General features: G+C 41.3%; 1 protein-coding gene across 12 annotated transcripts in view; it reads left to right on the top strand.

The window, feature by feature from the left end:
* Psd3 (pleckstrin and Sec7 domain containing 3) overlaps positions 1 to 18,381 on the top strand; it is a 515,401-nt gene that overhangs the window by 258,669 nt on the left and 238,351 nt on the right. The window contains exon 1 of one of the 12 annotated variants that reach the window (XM_076914241.1): positions 9,299 to 9,599. The exons of 10 other annotated variants lie outside the window; for them this stretch is intronic. The gene's annotated coding sequence lies outside the window, so the exon portion shown is untranslated. Of the gene's footprint in view, positions 1 to 9,298; positions 9,600 to 18,381 lie in introns of those variants that run through there. One more of the 12 variants, XM_076914242.1, reaches the window with a different exon arrangement.

Here is an 18,381-nt window from a genome sequence, read left to right as displayed (position 1 = left end):
AAGCACCTAACAGGGTCTGCCTGCCAAGTCCATGTTAGATATTCTGTATCATGAAGATGGGTGCCTGAGGGGGTACACCCATGAGAGAAGGATGTATCCAGGGATGTGTTGCTGAGAGCAAGTGTTTCTAGAACAGGGGTGTGGCCATGAGCAGGGTGTTTCTGAAGCATCTCTGGCTGGATTGTTCTGGAGAAAGTGTCTGTCTTTCAATACAGAATACCTTTGTAGCCTGTCTTATTATCATCTCTGTGACTGCAAATCTTGATAAAATGTTGAAGAACATGTAAAAGAATTCAGTGGGCCTCCAACCCAACTTTCTGTGGCACATAGAAGTTGTTTGTGTTGCACACAAAATCGCGTTAAGAGTTAAGGTAGTTTGGGCTGTGACATTCTACCTCAGAAGTCACAGGAGAGGAATGTCTGAGAAAGTATGAGATTAGAGACAGCAGGCAGCCTACGAAATACTGGATGAAAGGTTTATTCCTTTGTACTTTTGTGCCTACGCATTGACAAAGTAATCATCCCTTGACAGTATAGGTGCTGTCTTAGTTAGGGTTATTATTTCTATAATGAAACACCATGACTTAAAGCAACTTGGGAGAGAGTTTATTTCACTTATAGTTCCAAGTAACAACAGTTCATCATCAAAAGCAAGGGCAAGAAATCAAGCAGTGCAGGAACCTAGAGGTAGGAGCTGATGTAGAGGCCATGGAGGGGTGCTGCTTACTGGCTTGCTCATCATGGTTTCCTCAGCCTGCTTTCTTATAGAACCCAGGACCACCAACTCAGGGAGACAGCACTACCCCACAATGGGCTAGGCCTTCCCCCATCAATAACTAAGAAAATGCCTCACAGCCAGATCTTATGGAGGCATTTTCTCAGTTGAAGTTCTCTCCTTTCAGATAACTCGAGCTTGTGTCAAATAGATATAAAATTAGCCAGCAGAGGCCGCAAACCTGAGTATGGACAGAGCTAAGTGCTTACAACACTGAGTAACTCCTAGTGTTTTAGCCTGTCACATTAGATAATGGTATCTAATGGCTATCTTGAAGTAAAAGATTTCAGTTGTGCCACCTGGCTAAGGCAAGAAAGACCGAATTCCAGTGTAGAAAAGAGGTATCTCAGAGGGAGGTCCTCTGTAAGACCCTGACAATTCCCCACTTCCATGTACACTGCTAGTAGTTAGAACAGTTTGATGGGGCACCTTTTAGTGTTCTTTGTGTTGGCTCAGGGTAACAGGTCATTATAAGTAGACAAAGCTTTACAACTTGAAAGGGACCTTATATTTATAATCACTACCACCACTACCACCACCACCACCACCACCACCACAACAACAACAACAACAAAATCAGTGTCCTAGTTTGGCTGGTAGAATTACCCAAAGGCATGTGATTTGGTAGTGACAGATTCTATACCTGACTTCAAGTTGCTTAATTCCTAGATAAGTGTCTTCACTGTCCTGCACTTCCAGGTCTTTTATATAATTATTATTTATGTAGAATGAGTATTTTTTTTTGTTCTCATTTCTTTCTATACAGATGTCTGAATTTATCCATTTTCAAGACCTTAGTTCCAAATGCTGAATTGGTTGCTACTGTTTTTGTTGCTGTTAGTGGTGTGTGTGTATGTGTGTGTGTTCGCGAGTACATGTGCGCGCGCGCACACACACACACACACACACACACACACACACACACACACGTGTTTGTCAGGGGAATTGTTTAGGAGTGGTCTCTTGTGGTAAAAATTCCTTTCCTTTTTCAGCTTTCGAGTTACTTTTTGTAGCTATTTTCTTATATACCTCAAAGAAGAAAATTCCCTTGATCTCTCATATTCAGTATTTAGTTGGGAAGGTTCATTGAGTACTTATTTTACGGTGTGTAGTTTAAAGTATTATATAGAAATTTAAAGTATTAAATTATATAGAGATTAAAGTATTATATAGAAAGTCTGCTGTGATCTTGGATCCCATATGAACAGGAATAGTTAAATTCTTCCAGGATGCTCTGACTGCTGACCATGAAGCTGCCTGTCAGCAGAAAATAGCTCACCTAGCCCTGGTATGTGATGCAGTATTTTAATGAAGGAGCGAAGAGCAGCATCCCCTCCCTTAGTGGTCCAGCTTGGGAGCCTCAGGCCCCCAGGCTTCAGCAGGCTATGTGAAGTCCAGTCACATGGCTCCAGAATTAGAAAGGATAATTAGAGACTTAAGTCACACATGTCCCCATGGGTTCCTTTGTGTCTGGGTGTTTCTCTCTCGCAGGCCTATCAGGAGATGACCACAGCTCCAACCAGTAAGTGCTGTCTGACCTGAAGACTGTGAGCCACACGTGTTGTCCTTGTCACCAGGAACCGTGGTGAATAATGTCCATTTCTCTTACGCTGGGTCTGGACAGAGGCGAAGTGAGACAGCAAATACAGAAATGTGTCAGCAGCTTTTTTCCTGGTTCTCTCAACTATAAGAAACTGTTCTAACATGTATTTTGTTGTGTGAAAAATATGTTTTATAGTTCAGTTTCTTAGGTTTTCTCTCAGGGTAGGAGTTCGTCAGAAGAGGTGAATTGCATCTGTGAGCAGCTGATATGCCTGAGGGAAGTGCTTCTCTGTTCAGTCCCCTGAAGTTGATATTTGTGGTTTTCTGCTTTCCTCTTGCCCTTCCTCCTCCTTCCTCTCAAAGGGAATGCTACGCTATTTCTTCTTCAGCCTTTTTCTTTCCTTAGTGCTTTCTGCTTGGGAAGATGTAACTTGAAAGAGCGGTGATAAAGAAATTGGCTAAAGTATAATTTAAGGAAATTTTCTAGGTCCCCAATTTAAAAGCAGAAAGGCATATGGATAGTTATTAAAGTAAGAGAATAACATCGTGTGGTGTTTGCTTAGCTGGTGAATGTAAAATCTCTGCTTTACTGAGTGTCTCTAGAGACTCATGGAAGTCTGAACTTTTCTTCTGTCATTTAGGGGCAGGGCACACTGCTGCCTCCTGGTTTAGTGGTGGGTGGACATGGCTCCAGGAATTTCTTAAGTGTTTTTACGGTCTAAATATTTTTTTCCTACAGAAAAGGAAGTTCTTATTTTTCTCTTCCTAAAGTTTCTGAAGTGGTTTTAGTGGTGAAATTATATTTTTTGTTTTTTGTTTGTTTTCCCAGTTGAGAGTCCTTGCCCAGTTGTTTGTTTTGTTTGTTTGCTTGTTTGTTTTGTTTTTTTGTGTTCATGGAGGGATCACTCCTGTAGAGTTCACAGTGAAACCTAATTTTAAATGTTACTTTAGTTATTTAGTAGGAGTGTAACTGTGAAAAAAAAAGGAGTCTCTAACAAATAGAAAATAAAATTAATAGTAACTATTATAATGGAAGAAGTAGCAAATGAGAGGAAGCCAAAAAGAAAAAGAAACACAGATCAAGAAAGGGCAGTCAGGTGGCTAACAGTGTAAGAGGCTTAGTAAAAGACAGGAGACAGATCTCTGCTGCTAAGAGCAGAAGCAGGGAGAGTAAGGCAGCCACTCCTCAGCGCCCTCTATTGTCAGACAAACTCTCCCAGCCCTGAGCGTTCAGAGGCTTCCTGTAACAAGGCTGCTTTCCCATACAAAGCACTGTGCAGTAGGGGAGTGGTGTAGGGAGCCTAAACATGGGGATTAAGAGCTGCTTCATCTTGGACAGCTGGCTTCATTTGAGGAAATCGATCCTTTATTTGGTAAAGTAGAAATGTCCTTACCAACCAACTTAATTTTGGTATATGAATTTGCAGAGTGTAAGATTTAATCTGTTTATGGTTTACACAACGATCTCTGTAATTGTTCAAAGTATAATGTAAAAATAGATAAGAAAAATCTTGGTAAAGAAAAATAATACACAAAGATTGGGTCAGGGTTTCAATATGGGAGAGTTAGGGTTTCGTCAAAGTGACTTTAGACTTCAGACACTGATCTAACTCACTGAACCCAGAAACTGTCGCAAGGAGTTACATACAGAATCCAGGTTTGTAGGAATCACCTGGCAAGTTCAGCTTTAAACTCGTTGCATTTGTGAAGTGCAGTGGTCAGGCATTTACTGGAGGGTTGGTGGGCTGTGGAATTGAAGGTCCTTAGAGAGACACTGGAAGCACCGTCTTACTGATACACACTTCTCCAAGGAGGGGGGTGTGAGGACAGTTATACTTGGAGGAGCCTGGGTGTCCATTGCCGACCCTACTAATTTTTTTGAACAAAATGTAATTTACAAGGCTTTGCAGATTTTGGTGTGAGGATTGACCTAGAGATGGTCTTTTATCAAATACAACTTCAAATGACAAAGGTGTGGAGCTAAGAAGCTATGGCAAGGAGGGTTGTGGCCTTAAATAAATAAAAAAATAAAAAATAAAAAAAATGACTAACACTTTCCTCAGTTGAGATGCTGTTCACATTTATTTATTTATTTATTGTTAACAATATTTTATATACATGCCAATGCAACATTTTTGTTGTTGTTGCTTGGTGGTGTGTAGCCACCTGCGGCCAGGAACCAACTGGGTTCACCTGAAAGGGGGGCTGGGAATGAAAGGGGATGGAGGGTGGGAAGAGATGAAGCCAAGACAAAGTTCTCTGATCAAGGCTCCAAGCTTTAATGTTCAGCTCTCAATTTAAAGGGGAAGGCCCAGCCCACAACCCCTCCTGGTTTCAGGAGGGATAATCCATAATCCGTTCTAGGTCATGGCATGAGATATCTCAAGGCAAGCCCAGGGGCAGTTCTGCTTCTGTGTTCTGTGCAGCTAAAGTGGGTAACTCCACCTAGATCCTATCTCTTGGTCTGTTGTGGTAAGCAAGGTCTCTCGGGCCTGCTCAAGGCTGGGGGAAGGGCACAGTGGTGGAGATTTCTAATCTTAATCTAATCTGATAGATGTTATAGTTCTCATCCAGAATTAACTAGCTTCCCGAACAAAATACAAAGAGCCAGGTCTGGTAGTATTTGTCTGGATCTCAGCAGGCAAGAGAATTGGGAGTTTAAGACCAGCCTCAATTATATAGTGAGTTCAAGTCTCACCCTCAAAAACACTAAAAGCAATTTTAAGAAGTGGAAAATTGAGAATGCATCTTCATCTTTCTAGAACGAAGAGGAATGTGTGACTTTTTGCTTTATACAGATTCTGTCAGGGGTTCCTGTGTGTACATATGCTCGGCAAATTTAGAGAAAGGCACTTTTAATGTTTGCTTTCTTCAGCTAGAAATAGTGTCTTTACAGTGGTCTTCAATCGATCTGCAAAGGACACATCTATCCATCCATTCGTGCTGACACAGAGACACAGTGAACTAAGGAGCAGTAGTAGCAGATGCTTTAAACAATACTAAGCATTTTCCCCACACAATAGCAATGGTTTAAGACATGCGATGCTTGGAATCTGTGACTAAGTAAGATGTCTGCTGCTGCTTTTAGCTGAAGGGTAGTACAACAGCAGAGTTGTAGGCTATCCCTTCCAAGACAGAAGAGGTGATTTATATTTCCTTGATTCAAAGATACTTCCGAGCACTCACCAGGTCCTTACAGATTAGCTTTTGCCATCTCCAGATGTGACTTACGCACATCTTTATACTGACAAAGAGACCCCTCAGAGGTTTAAAAAGACAGAATAGCAACTTTTCTCTTTCAGGTGGGATGAAGACTTCATATTTTCCAGAGTCTTCCATGAACTGAACACTCTTTCCTCTTCCTCTTCCTCAGGATTTCCTGGGCCCTGAGGGAAGGGATTTGATATAGACAGCCTGCTTAGGGCTGAGTGGTCCAAGGTCTCTCATGCATTTTTTTCCCATCTGCTACAGTCAGATTCTTCTCTGATGATGTCTGAGCAAGTCACTATCAGTGCGATATTTAGCTGTCAGAGGAAGTGATAACATTCTTTCAGCAGAGGCCCCTCAATACCCTATCTACAAAGCTAGATATTTTGCACTAATGCTTGCTTGTGGGAAAAGATACAGACTGTGTTTGAAGAAATACTTCTCTGGGGCCTGGTGAGCTGACTCAGTGGGCAGAAAGTACTTGCTGTGCAAAGCTGGCAATCTGAATTTGATCCCTGGAACCTATCCAAAGATAGAAAGAACGAATTCACTCTAAAAACTGTCCTTAATAAATGAGTCATGTCTTGCGTGGCCCCATACATATCACACATAACAACAACACACATCTATACAAACATTGAAGCTTGGACCTACTGGGCCATAGAACATCTTTGAGCTGTATAGTTTTAGAATTACAGTTCTCAAAACTGAGGACATGTTAGAAATAGGAGCATCTCTCTCAGTTTCTGTGAGACTGTTTTCCTTCCGGGTTGGTGGGAGGCACATGGACATTGACAGTTTGCCAGGTGATTGTGATGTGAAGCCTAGGTTGTCAAGCCCCCTGCCACTCCAAGTGTGGTTGTCAGACTAGCAGCATAGACATCAGTTCAGGGTGATCCAGACCTCATTCTGGATCCATTTAGTTTTCTTTCAATGGGACTTTTAAGAACTTTGAAGTTTAAGAAGAACTAGTGGACCTGAGGAGAGGCAGAGTTCAAAGTTGAGCAGCGAGTTGTCCTTGCAGGTCTCTAACAGTATTGTGCTTGTGGTGGGCTGAATCTTCCCTACAGAGCTGAGAAAAAGTGGGTGTTCTGGCTATGAATATGCAAATGATTTCTTGTATATCTGCTGTAGTGCAAAAGGTGCTAATCTTAACCCGAGAAGTATAGAGATTGCCTTCCTTTTTATCGAGGAAAACAGAATGCTCTCTAAACTGTCTTCCACAGCTTGGTTGCTAGCCTGTGATGCTAGGGGGGATGGGTGCACCTTTGAGAGCTAAGCCTAGTTGGAGAGAGAGGGCATGCCCTTGGTAGGAGTGTTACGACTCTAGCCCTCCTTCATTCAGCCTTCATGAGGTGAACAGTTTTGTTTGGTTTCATGCAGTCTCGCCTTGCCACAGATCTAAAGCAGTGGGACCAAGAGGCTAGACTGAAACCTGTGAACTTGTGATCCCAAACAGATCTTTTCTGTTTTCAGATTGTCTCAGGCATTTTTTCCCCCATAGTGGTGGAAAGCTGACTAACATGTTTAGTGGTGAAGTATGTGGATTCTTAAGTTCACAGTTTATTCCTATTTTTCATTTGACATAATGTCTTACCAATATGGTATGAGTTGACAATTTACTAAAATGTTGTGAGCCCTCAAAAATTTATATTGTCAATAATAATAGGGTTTGACTTATCTCTACAACATCTTCAAGGTCATTCTATATGAATGGACTATGGTAAGATAGACTTAATATATTGTATATGTGTAATGATAATTCTAAGAGCCTCAGATTATTTGTAAATGTAAGGCGTTATAATAGCTTTATTATTGTCTCTAAAATATTCTATTTATTAGCTTCAATTCAACACAAATCACGTGAATTTTTAATAATAAGATTAATATTATAGTCTTTAGGATTGAGAAGAGAAGAGGTATCGAATGAAATAATTATACTGTGAAACAGATCTTAGAAGTAGATTCCACTTGGCAGTCACTTAGGTATTTTAGGAGTTCTCATAATATGATACTCCTTCAGTTCAGGTCCAGCTCACTACTAGGCGGTAACCTTCTGAAACCTCTGATAAGGTAGTGGGGATGCATTGGGCATAAATTCTGTTGGCTGACCAACTTAAGGAACAGCTGTTTGTTCTCGGTTGCTCCAGGGATAATTGGTGTGCTTGGCCTGAGGAAGCTGGCTGAGGCCCCCAGGCCAGGGGAACTGAGGTAGACCTTAGAGGAGACCAATATGTGGAACTGGTTGTTGGGGTGTAAGACAGGGAGGGAACAATAGAAAGGGCTAAGGGGGGAAGACAGACAGACAGTTACAGACACAGAGACTTTGGTAGAATCAGCAGCAGGTGCTTGGATTTCAGCAGCTGGGAGTCAGGAGTGAGTCTCCTTTTCCTCTTAATCCCCATCCTGCACAGATACTGTTTCTCTTTCAAGTGTAGCCGCTACACAGCCTATTCTAAGTTGGTAACATTGTAGACATGCCAAACAGTGCAGAGAATAATAAGCCTGTGGTTTCTTCATTCACTTCAGGAAAGAAAACAACACACCTGGAGACTCAGGACCACCTCTCACCTCTTTCCCTCCCTGGGGCAGGGTAACTGGAGTGTTGATGTTTATCATTCCTCTTAGAAATGTGTCCTTGGACGTTAGGTAGTGTCTTTTCACACATGTTTAGACTGCACATGGATGTCGTCTCTTTGTTTCCTGTGGCATCACTGTTTTTTTTCTCCTCTCAACATCTAAAATACATTTATTTATTAAAGCCCTACTTTATTGGTGATTAATTGCTATGGAACAGTCATTATATGAATGGATTATAATTATGTTTCTATTTTCTTTTTTTTTCTTTCCCCAAGACAGGGTTTCTCTGTGTAGTCCTGGCTGTCCTGGAACTCACTCTGTAGACCAGGCTGGCATGTTTCTATTTTCTTATACTTGTATTATTATCTCTAACAACATGGCAATGTGTACTTATTCTGTGTCAATATGGGAATCTGTCTAGGCCTAGGTACATATTTAGGAATAAAAACTGATGGAAAGTATAGTCAGTTTTTGGTGAACTACTCCATTTTCTTTGAGCATATACAATCTTATGTGTTTCTGTTTTAGTTCTTTTTCCTCTTCCCATCCTACAAAATAGCCCAGGTGAGGGGAAAAATAGGCAAAGAAAACATTGCAGTTCATTGATTTCCCCTTTCTCTTTAGGAGCTCTGGTAGAAATTCTGGTATCCATTAGTTGAGTCTGGAGGCTGGGTCTGGATCAGATTTCTCAATTACTCTTGTCCCTGTTCTCCCCCAGATGCTTTTGTGGCAGTTGTTGCCCTTGTCTGACAGCTGTGAGTATGGCCTGTCCACTTCTGGCTGGCTATAGTGGAATTTGAACAAAAGGACAATAATTTTCACAGGGCGATTTCAGAAAAAAACAGAAACCAAGTCAGGATGAAAATAGAAAAGCACCAGCCACTGCAGTATGTATCAAACATGCCTTTAACTAGCTGTCAAATGTTTTGTAGGCTAGTTCACTGAGAATAAGTGAGCTATTAGACATCCTGTCCTTTCACATAGTGCTTTTAAAACCTTGGTGCTTTTATAAAAGACTGCTGAAGCAACTTATTTTAGAATGGTGTTGACCGAGCATTTCCCCTCCTTAAACGGCAACTACACCAATTATGCCAAGAACTCTGCTGTTTCTCCCTGTTACTAGCTCTCCTCTGGCTTCTAAACAGTTAAGTGGGAGGTTTATGAGGTCATGTGTGACTTCACTGGGTCTGGACTTTTGAAGTAGGTCTGTTGGAGGGAAGCTGCTTGTTTAGAAGGAAGGCTGGGAAGAAGGGCAAGACTCCTTCAACTTCTTTTAAGTTCTTATCCCACAGGCAGCCCCCAAGGGGATACAGTGGCATTCTGGGAGAATGTCACTGTTCAGTCAGTGTGTAGCAGTGTGTATTCACACAGAGGCAGCGTCAGAAGTACGTTAAAAGAGCCCTTACGGAAGATGAAAGTTTGCTGAGCAGATGGAACAGGGGCGTTCTCTTCGTATTCCTGACAGATTCATGGGACAAACTGTTTGCTGACAGAGGTAACAGGAAATTTGGGTTGAGTGTCTTTGTCTGGTCCTTGGTCCTAGGCAGTCTGGATTATGTACAAATATAGTCATAGAAAATGCCTCGGGTTTGAAAATGTTTTATTTCAAATATAAACCATTATAGGACAGTCTTGGAGAAAATGTTAAAATGCTTCTATTTTATTAGTAAGACTGACAGAAATGAGGAGGGTACTTATTGCATGGAGATGTTTGGGCACACGAAGAGTTTCCCTGGTGGAGCCACGTTGCTGTTGGAGGGAGTTATCCATAGCTTGGTGCTCTTAGACTCAGAATACATCTTTGGCAACTCTGAACTTCTAGCAGGCAGAAGGCCATCACTTTGAGCACGGTCATTTAGTGGTCCATTTTGTTTCACAAGGATTCCATTTGTGTCACTCCTCTGGGGAAAAAAAAGTTGGCTTTGTAGTTAATATGGAAAAATAATTCATCTTAGAATTTAGGGATAGGTTTGCTTCTTCAAAGGTTACCCACTTATCTAAGGAAAAAGTCTATTTCAGCTCTGACTTATCTCTGGAAAGGTGTCTGGCTGCTGTCATGCTCAACAGACACAGACATAAGGGACCACAGCAACACTGAAGAATTAGATAGGGCATGAGTGGGTGTGGCCCACTGATAATCCCACCCATCCTCAGATACTTGGATTAGTAGAGTCACCCACCAAAACTGAGAGTACCAGCCCTAAATTCTCAGGGGAATTAGCTGATTACATAACTAGCTTGCTGATGTGTATGTATCGATCAAGTTGCCACTTCTTGACTTGATCACAGAATTTTTTTTAGTTCCTTTTTATAGTACTTTACAGTGCCACTTATTATTATTATTAATTATTATTGACCAATCAGTATAAAATTTTGACCTCCTATGTCTGGATATTTTGTTTCACTTTCTTCAAAGTACAGAGAGAATTCATGGCATAGAAAATGCACTGAACATGTTTGTGGGAGGCATAGTACAGCTTAGAGGTCACAGCCTGTAGCTTTAAATTTCCCCTCTAGTCTATAAGGTCTGGCTTCTCCTAAGTTCCTGAAATACTCTGGAAGCTCAGTTTCTCCATATGTTAAGTAGGGATGCAAATGGTGTCCATCCTGAGGGGTAGCTATTGTAAAGGCTAATTAAAGTGCAGCAAGTGAAAGCATGTACATAGTTTGTCTTCACTAGGGAAAGCTCAATAAATGTTAGCTTGGCCTAGTATCATTGTTTAAGTTGTGCTTCCTTCTGTCAGGTACTCAAGAAGACTTTGTTAGGGGACACTAGTAAAGCATAGAGGAGCTCATGTTGCCAGCATTCCTGGGGCTTTGTGGTCAGGCTTCAGGCAGCATGTCTATTTCTCATCCTCCAGTCAGGCATTTCTCTGATGCAGCCTCCCATGTAAAGTGATGAGCAGAGGAGGAGTGGGAAGAGCCAAGTGCAGCTTCATCAATACTTGTGAAAACTTTTCTGGTTTTGGGCCTGTGACGCCATACCAGTTTTAGCATCTTTGACTGTGGGGACCAGGACAATATGCATGTGATACACAGGAGGTGCTAGGTAGAAAGGACTGCTGGGATACAGGCACTGTTGCTGTGTGCTCTCCCTAGATGCAGGGCTCTGCTGTGCAGTGGTGGCTGTTTTTATAGGCTTATCTGTAGCTCCAGCTTTGCCCTTTGGATCTTTTTACTCCAAGCCTGGCAGCTTGCAGCAGTATGAACTATGCATACCTTCTTATTTCCCCATCTATTATTGTGGATATCTTTTTCATTATTGAGATTAAGCAAAATTTGTGAAAATGACTAGCACAGAGTAAGTACTGAATGTATTTTTACTCCTCTCCAAATTGCTCTATTTCTGGTGTTATAGTCAAGGGAAGCTTATCATTTCTAAATAAGAGTTTTTATGCTGTAGTACATTGCAAAGGTCTTATGTCTAGACTGTGGTTCCAGAACTTTTGATTAAAATACTTTTCTTGAGCTGATCATGGAGTGCATACCTGTAATCTCAGACTTGGGAATTACAGGGAGGGGAATCAGGTTTGTCTTGGCTACATAACAGTTTTGAATCAGCCTGGGATGGCTGAGACCCTGGGTCTATAATAGCAACGGTAATAATTGCCTTGTGTTACTACTTTATATTATTAATGTCAGCCTTTCTTTTTATCTTGATAATAGTTCAATGTGGATTGTTATCCTTACACGTGTTAAATTAGATTTTAATCTAGTTTTCAAAAATATTATGAAAAAAATACAATGCCAGTGGTAAAATCAAATAGAAATCCTTACTTATTTCATGGCAGGAGCTGCCATTGACAGTTCACAGTGTGTCCTTGGAAGGAAGTCTATGAAGTTTTGTGGGGGAGGGATTTTAGTTGAAACGATCTTTCTGGTGTAATAGTACAAGTGTGGTTTGGAAAGTTCTGTCAGGTTTGCTGTGTCTTTGAACAGTTAAGTCCCTCCTTCTAGTTCCACAGGGTTTGGAATGTTTGGGAGTGCCCTTGCAGGGAAGCTGCCTGCACAGCTAGGTCTTGTCACCCAGAGCCCAATCTACTTGACAGACCTGATTCTGCCCATACGGTTACAGGTCATCTGAGGAGCCCTGAGTTCTTGAGGATAGTCAAGGGTTCAGAAAGCCCTGGAAAGCCTCTGCCTTGAAGCTTTGTGTTACAGAAAGGGTTTTAGTCATTGCTCTGCTGGTCTGAGGGTGGGGTTCAGTCAGCCCTTTGGTCTGCTGTTGTGTTTGGCTTAGAGTCACCAGCACTGGGTGGGGAGAATGTAGGAATTGTTAAACTGAACATGGAATTGCAGGACTATGTTCAACTTCCAGCCTTACTGTTTACCATCTGTGGCCTTGGCAGAGATGACTCTGCTCTCAGCTTCTTTACTTGTAGAGTGGAATGACTAGGAAATAACATAATGCATATGAAAGTGCCAGATAGTGCATCATGCTCTGTGGATTGTTTATAAGACTAGCTAATTATTATCTGATTTAGGCAGACTAAACATTCATTCACGATTTAGAAAGTGTGCTGTAACTAGCTGGTGCCCTTCGACTGAGTTGCATGTGCTTGAGGATATTTTTGTCCTGTCTGTACATGAATGCCAGTGACATGCCTTGAGACTCGTGTTCAGAAGGGATTTCTGTGTAGTTTCTGTGCTCACACTGTTCTCAGATAAGCCACCTTTTTGTTTAGGTCCTGGTTTACGTAGCAGAAGCTGTGAGAACACAGGTTGACCATATTCTGGGACTGATTGTCAATACTGGAAGTCACTCTTTATTTCTCAGTTCCCAATCTTCCAAAGCAGAGGATGGACCAAAGTCCTTTTTGTATGAGGATATAGTGACCATCTTTCGACTTCTACCTTTCTTCTGCTTGGCTATATCATAATTTTAGAGGACAATATCTGATCCCAAGTTTAGGAAAACTTCTTTAAAAATGTATTAAATCTTTGGGAAATTTATTTAATGTATTTGATTGTTTTCACTCTAAACTCTTTCCCCAATTTCTCTCTGGGCCATTGTTACCTCCCTACCCATCTACTTTCTTGTTTTTTTTTTTTTTTTTTTTTTTTTTTTTAATTTTAATTTTGATTTTTCGAGACAGGGTTTTTCTGTGTAGTCCTGGCTATTCTGGAACTTGCTCTGTAGACCAGGCTGGCCTCGAACTCAGAAATCGCCTGCCTCTGCCTCCCAAGTGCTGGGATTAAAGGCGTGCACCACCACTGCCCGACATTGAATTTTAATTTTTTAAAAGCACTCATTGACTCCAGTTTATGTCATCAGTATATTTCTAGATGTGAGCCCACCCACTAGGGCATGGTGGACATACCAAGAGCCACACCCTTAAAAATCCCTGGAGTCTTCCTCACCCTGAGGCCATCAGTTGTCAATGGCTGTGAGGCAAACTCAGGCCATCTGGCTTTACCCTTTGAGCCATCTTATAGGTTCATGAAAGAAAGGGTTAATTAAGCAATGAGTTGATGACAGTTTGATAATTGTCCTGCATTTTCTGACAGTTTGACCTTGGGAAGCTGGTGTTTCATATCGTGACTTTGAGCATTCTCTAAAGATTAACGGTGAAAGAACTGCCAAGAGTCCATATAAAGCACAGCCAAAGATTGTCAGTCCGCACATCATATGCAGCAGTGAATTCCTTGGGTCTGAGGATAAGTTTAGTGGCCATTCTTGAGTCTCCTCAGATGGGAGTGTTAGCATTCTGTCTAAGCTCTATCCCACAGTTACCTGGCAACAGCCAGGTAAGCTCCACCCTATAATTACCTGGCAACAGCCAGGTGTGCCTGGCTCACTATAAAAGGGGCTGCTTGCCCCTCCTCTCTCTCTTTTTCTCTCTTGCTTTCTCTGCTTCCCTTCCCACCCCCATTCTCTTCCCCTCTGTCTCCACATGCTCATGGCCAACCTGTACTCCTCCCTCCCCCACCCCCTCTCTCTGCCTTTCTCTGCCTCTACTACCCTCTTAACTCCCCTCCATAGAACATATGTGAGTGTTTCGACCTGAGCTTACAAAAGTAACTTTTTTTTTGATAAAGAGAAAACAAATCAAACTAAAGTAGCAAAGCACTGAGTTGTGAAATATAAGTTGAACATAATTAGGCTACTTCCATGGTTATCTGACATGAGAGTGGATAGGCATGATTCTTTTTGATCCCTGGTCTCGGAAGTTGCAAGGATGAGCCCAGCTACATGCTGTTTCCGAGCTGCAGGGTTGACTTGGCTACCTCAGACTGGGAGTCAGCCATGCACTAAGTCAGCAGATTCTGCCTTGCACTAAGTCAGCCAGTCTTCCTGTGGATGTCTAAGGACTGCATAACTCTATAAAGAGACTAAAGAGATCCATCTGCAGGAACGAGACTGTAGGCCAAGGATAGCCTTCCTAAATTGTGTTATCAGAGTCCACGCATGGTTGGCTGGTGTGGAAGTAATTTCTGTCTTATATTGAATTCAGTTTTAGGAAAATATCTGAAGTCCAATATAATTACATATAAATTTGGTTATAATCTGAATTGATATATTCATATCACATATCATATTTTTGATTTTCTGATGCCTTCCCCCTAAAAATGTTCTACTCTGGCTGTTTATATTAGCTCTTGGTGTTTGAATGGCAGGTGTTCTACACCATACTTTCCTAACTCTGCCTTTCTTTTCTGTATTCAAAATTGTTCAAGATGCCATAGGTTCCCTTCCTTTGATAAAACTTAGTAACGGCTGATGAACAGGACTGTTGGTTGCTCAAATCTTATGTCTTTGCACATGTAAGGCCACTGTGACTCCGAAGAACCCAGATACTGTCTCCAGACTCAGCATTAGCCATGTCTTCTCTAAGGTGTAAGTAGTCATAGGAAGATCCTGTGCGAGGAGTTGGGAAACATGGGTGCTGGCTGTGCCAGCATTTAATTTCTCAAGTTTTTAACCCCGCTTCTCTGAAGCAGTCATATACTCATTTGGATGATTAAATAATTCATAGTCTATTCCAGCTACAAAATTCCATTAGTTGACTCCATGAAATCATAGTATTCTGGCTCCTTATGTTAATTAACTCTTGGAGACTAGTTAGAGTCTAATCTGTGGAAAAATTTAAAAATTCAGGAGGCCATAGACTTGGAACAATGGAATATAACATGAAGGTAGCAATAGTAATCACAGATGGTTGGATCTTTAGAATGGAGAAGCGTTGCCTTTCTTTGGCAGTACAGTAATGTTTGGGTTGTCTATTATACCGGTTGCCTTTTTGTTGTTCTTCTATGGAAGAGATATGTATTGGTTACTTTTCTCGAATTGAGTTCACTTGAGTCTTGGCATGTGCATTTTAAAGCTCTAATTGTATCTAGTAAAGGAAAGTACAGCAGCAAGGAGAGCGCAGTCTTTCTTCAGCCTCTGAAAAGACTGACCATAGGCTCTGGCATCTTCAGCCTTGCTCAGAGGGTTCTTGTTCACACGTGAAGCTGAGATGAAGGTGCATGGTGTTCATGGCCTTTTATCTCTCGGATCCCAGTCATGCTGTAATTCTCCCATGATTCCTAGCTATGCAGGGTACACTATACTGTAGATAAACAGTTTCTCTCTTTATTAATGAAAATACACCATGGACTATCACAGTGGATTTTCTTGTACTTCACATTATAAGAAAGTGGCCATGCCACCCACTTCTCAGATCTCATCTTTAAAATGAGATAGTTAAACTAGGCACCAGCTAGTATTTTCCAGAGCCAGACATCAGCTTGTGATTTCTTTCTTCCCCAGTAATGTTGTCAGAGAGGAGAGACAGTGACAGAAAAGAGCTAGAATTAGGAGCTTCTTCTGTCTCCTGTACAGCTCCTAACCTCTGCGAGGCAGAGGCTATCTTTTAGTTTTTTGACAGCCCTAAGTTCAGGTTTCCACAAAGTGCTTTAATATTGATTGTTCCTTTTTGGTCAGTACAATAATTTGGGCATTTATTTATCAAGTTGTCAGCAGTTTGGAGCTCTCTGCTTGGAGTAGAGTTGCCCGTAAACAGTTGCTCCCAGCCCACCTTCCCTGCCTGGGCAGTATTGCTTTTGAAATATGTGCTTCTTTTGTGGAAGATGGTTCTCTCTTGGGAGCCTCATCTCCCGTGTGTGTGTGTGTGTGTGTGTGTGTGTGTGTGTGTGTGTGTGTGTGTGTATTGTCCCTCTTTTGTGTGATTTTTGTTTTTATTCAGCAGAAGCTTCAAGGACATTCACAGTTACAGGGCTTATATTAACATGACTGCGGGCCCTCAGGGCGACCTGCTTGAACTTTGAGAGAGACTCAGCCCTTCTCCAGGAATGGAATGGTTTGCTTTTTGCCTTCTAGATAATGGCTAAGCCAGTCAAAGTACTCCCATTGTTTTCTGAGTGGATTTCCTGCTTTTGAAGTGATTTGATCCTCCACAGACATGAAAATAACTTTGGGCTAGGGCAAGGAAGTAGGCTCAGATACTTTGGTCATCCTGATAAGCCCTTAGAAACAGTGATCCTTTAACAGGGAGTGTTACTGGAACTTTGTTTATTGTCTTGCTTGTTCCTTGACTATTTGCATCTCTTGTATTGCTAGTTCCTCAACCTACAAGTGACCTTAATACTTACATGTAATTAAAATGGTATAAAAGCAAAAAAGGAAGAGGGGGGTGGGGTAAAGGTTTTCTAGGAAGGCAAAAGGGGGAAAGGGGGTGACATCTGAAATATGAATAAATAAAATATTCAATAAAAAAGAATACTAAAATAGGACTTAAAAATACATACTTAGAAAACCAAGTTGTTGGCTGTTACGTTACAATAAAACAAAATTGATTTTCAAATATGGACCTCAGAACACCTGCCTTGGTTCATCCTGAGAATGCTTATTAGAATAAAGACACTTGCCTACTTTAAAAGAAAAAAAAAAAAGATACCTCTTTCAGCCCTGTCAGTACTTTCCTTTAGGCTCATGCCAGTGACTTAGGTGAATAAGAGCAACAGAGGAGATGGTTATAATAAGTGCACTTCATTATCTGTTCTAATAGTCAACAGGACATCACCCTGTTTCACAGGTGCTAGGATGTCCTCTTACACTGAGCTATGTCCCTACAGGATTTACCTTACATATGTTTATTCTCTTCAAAACAACAATGCCTGCATATTTTTCTGTCAGATTTTTATATTAGGTGGGCAGTTGATGCATTTGAGTTTCTTAGTCATGAAACTCAGGAATCTTCCCTTGTGGGCAGCTTAGGGGCACAGAATGTCAGAGTACCATTGGCTCCCTTCTGCAGGTTGTACCCCTGGTGTGACACCCATGGTGCAATGCCCGTGTCAACAAACCTGGGCAAACAGCAGGACAGGGCAGTGCAGGCCTTCATTACTGATGCTGCTGTTCACTGCTGATGTTACTCTTCCCACTCTTTCAGGATGTAGTGTCTCTGAAATCTCTGTAGCTGGTGCAGTCTTCTAAGAAAGAATAAGTCTCAATCAGAATGGTACTGATAGAGCAGGCACTTGGAAGATTGTAGTGTACAGTCATCATGTTCTTGCCTTATGATCTTTTTCCTGTAGAATATACTTATCCTTAAATTAGAACTTTATACAAATAAGATTTTAGAAAATGTTGACCAGATTTTGAACTCATGGAAATACATTCCAAGATTTGAGTGCAAAGCTTTTTCCCACATTACTGAATGAACTGGTCATTGTAACCAGTTTTGTATGGAACAGTTGTTCCAGATCCCAACCCTGTGACCAAATTAATTTTTTTAATACCCATAGTCAATGCTCTGCTCACTAGCTTATCCTAGAATTTGACTATACACTTGCTCCTGATTAAAGTCTTCTATAGAGAGATCCTGATGCTCATGTGATTAGTTTTCCTTATAAGGTATTGCTTAAGTACTTCAGATCTTCTTGATAACCTTATATTCCAGGTGAATGTAGTCCATCCTACTTAAGCCATCGTAGAGGTGTGGTTCTATAACAACAAATTCACTATTTTCCTTTTCTACTTCATAGTGTTTTTGGTGGAAGTAATTTAATCTCAGTGTGGTTTCAGTACAAGATTACAAAATATAAGACCTACATATATGTCATATAGGAGGAGGATAAGTAGTCAAAATAAATATATTTTACGTTGTTTACATGTAAAGATTTAAAGAGATAAAGGGTGTTAGATACTCCCCTACCAAAGGAATCACTGAGCAGTTCCCACTACTCCAGAAGTGTACACTTAGAAGATAAGTGTGCCACTCCACATCACGAGGGAGTGAGAAAGTGAAGGGTTGAACCTGCAGACCATTCCA

Source organism: Arvicanthis niloticus, chromosome 16 (genome assembly GCF_011762505.2).
Source record: "Arvicanthis niloticus isolate mArvNil1 chromosome 16, mArvNil1.pat.X, whole genome shotgun sequence".
Taxonomy (NCBI): Eukaryota; Metazoa; Chordata; class Mammalia; order Rodentia; family Muridae; genus Arvicanthis; species Arvicanthis niloticus.
This window is presented reverse-complemented; position numbering and strand designations above follow the sequence as displayed.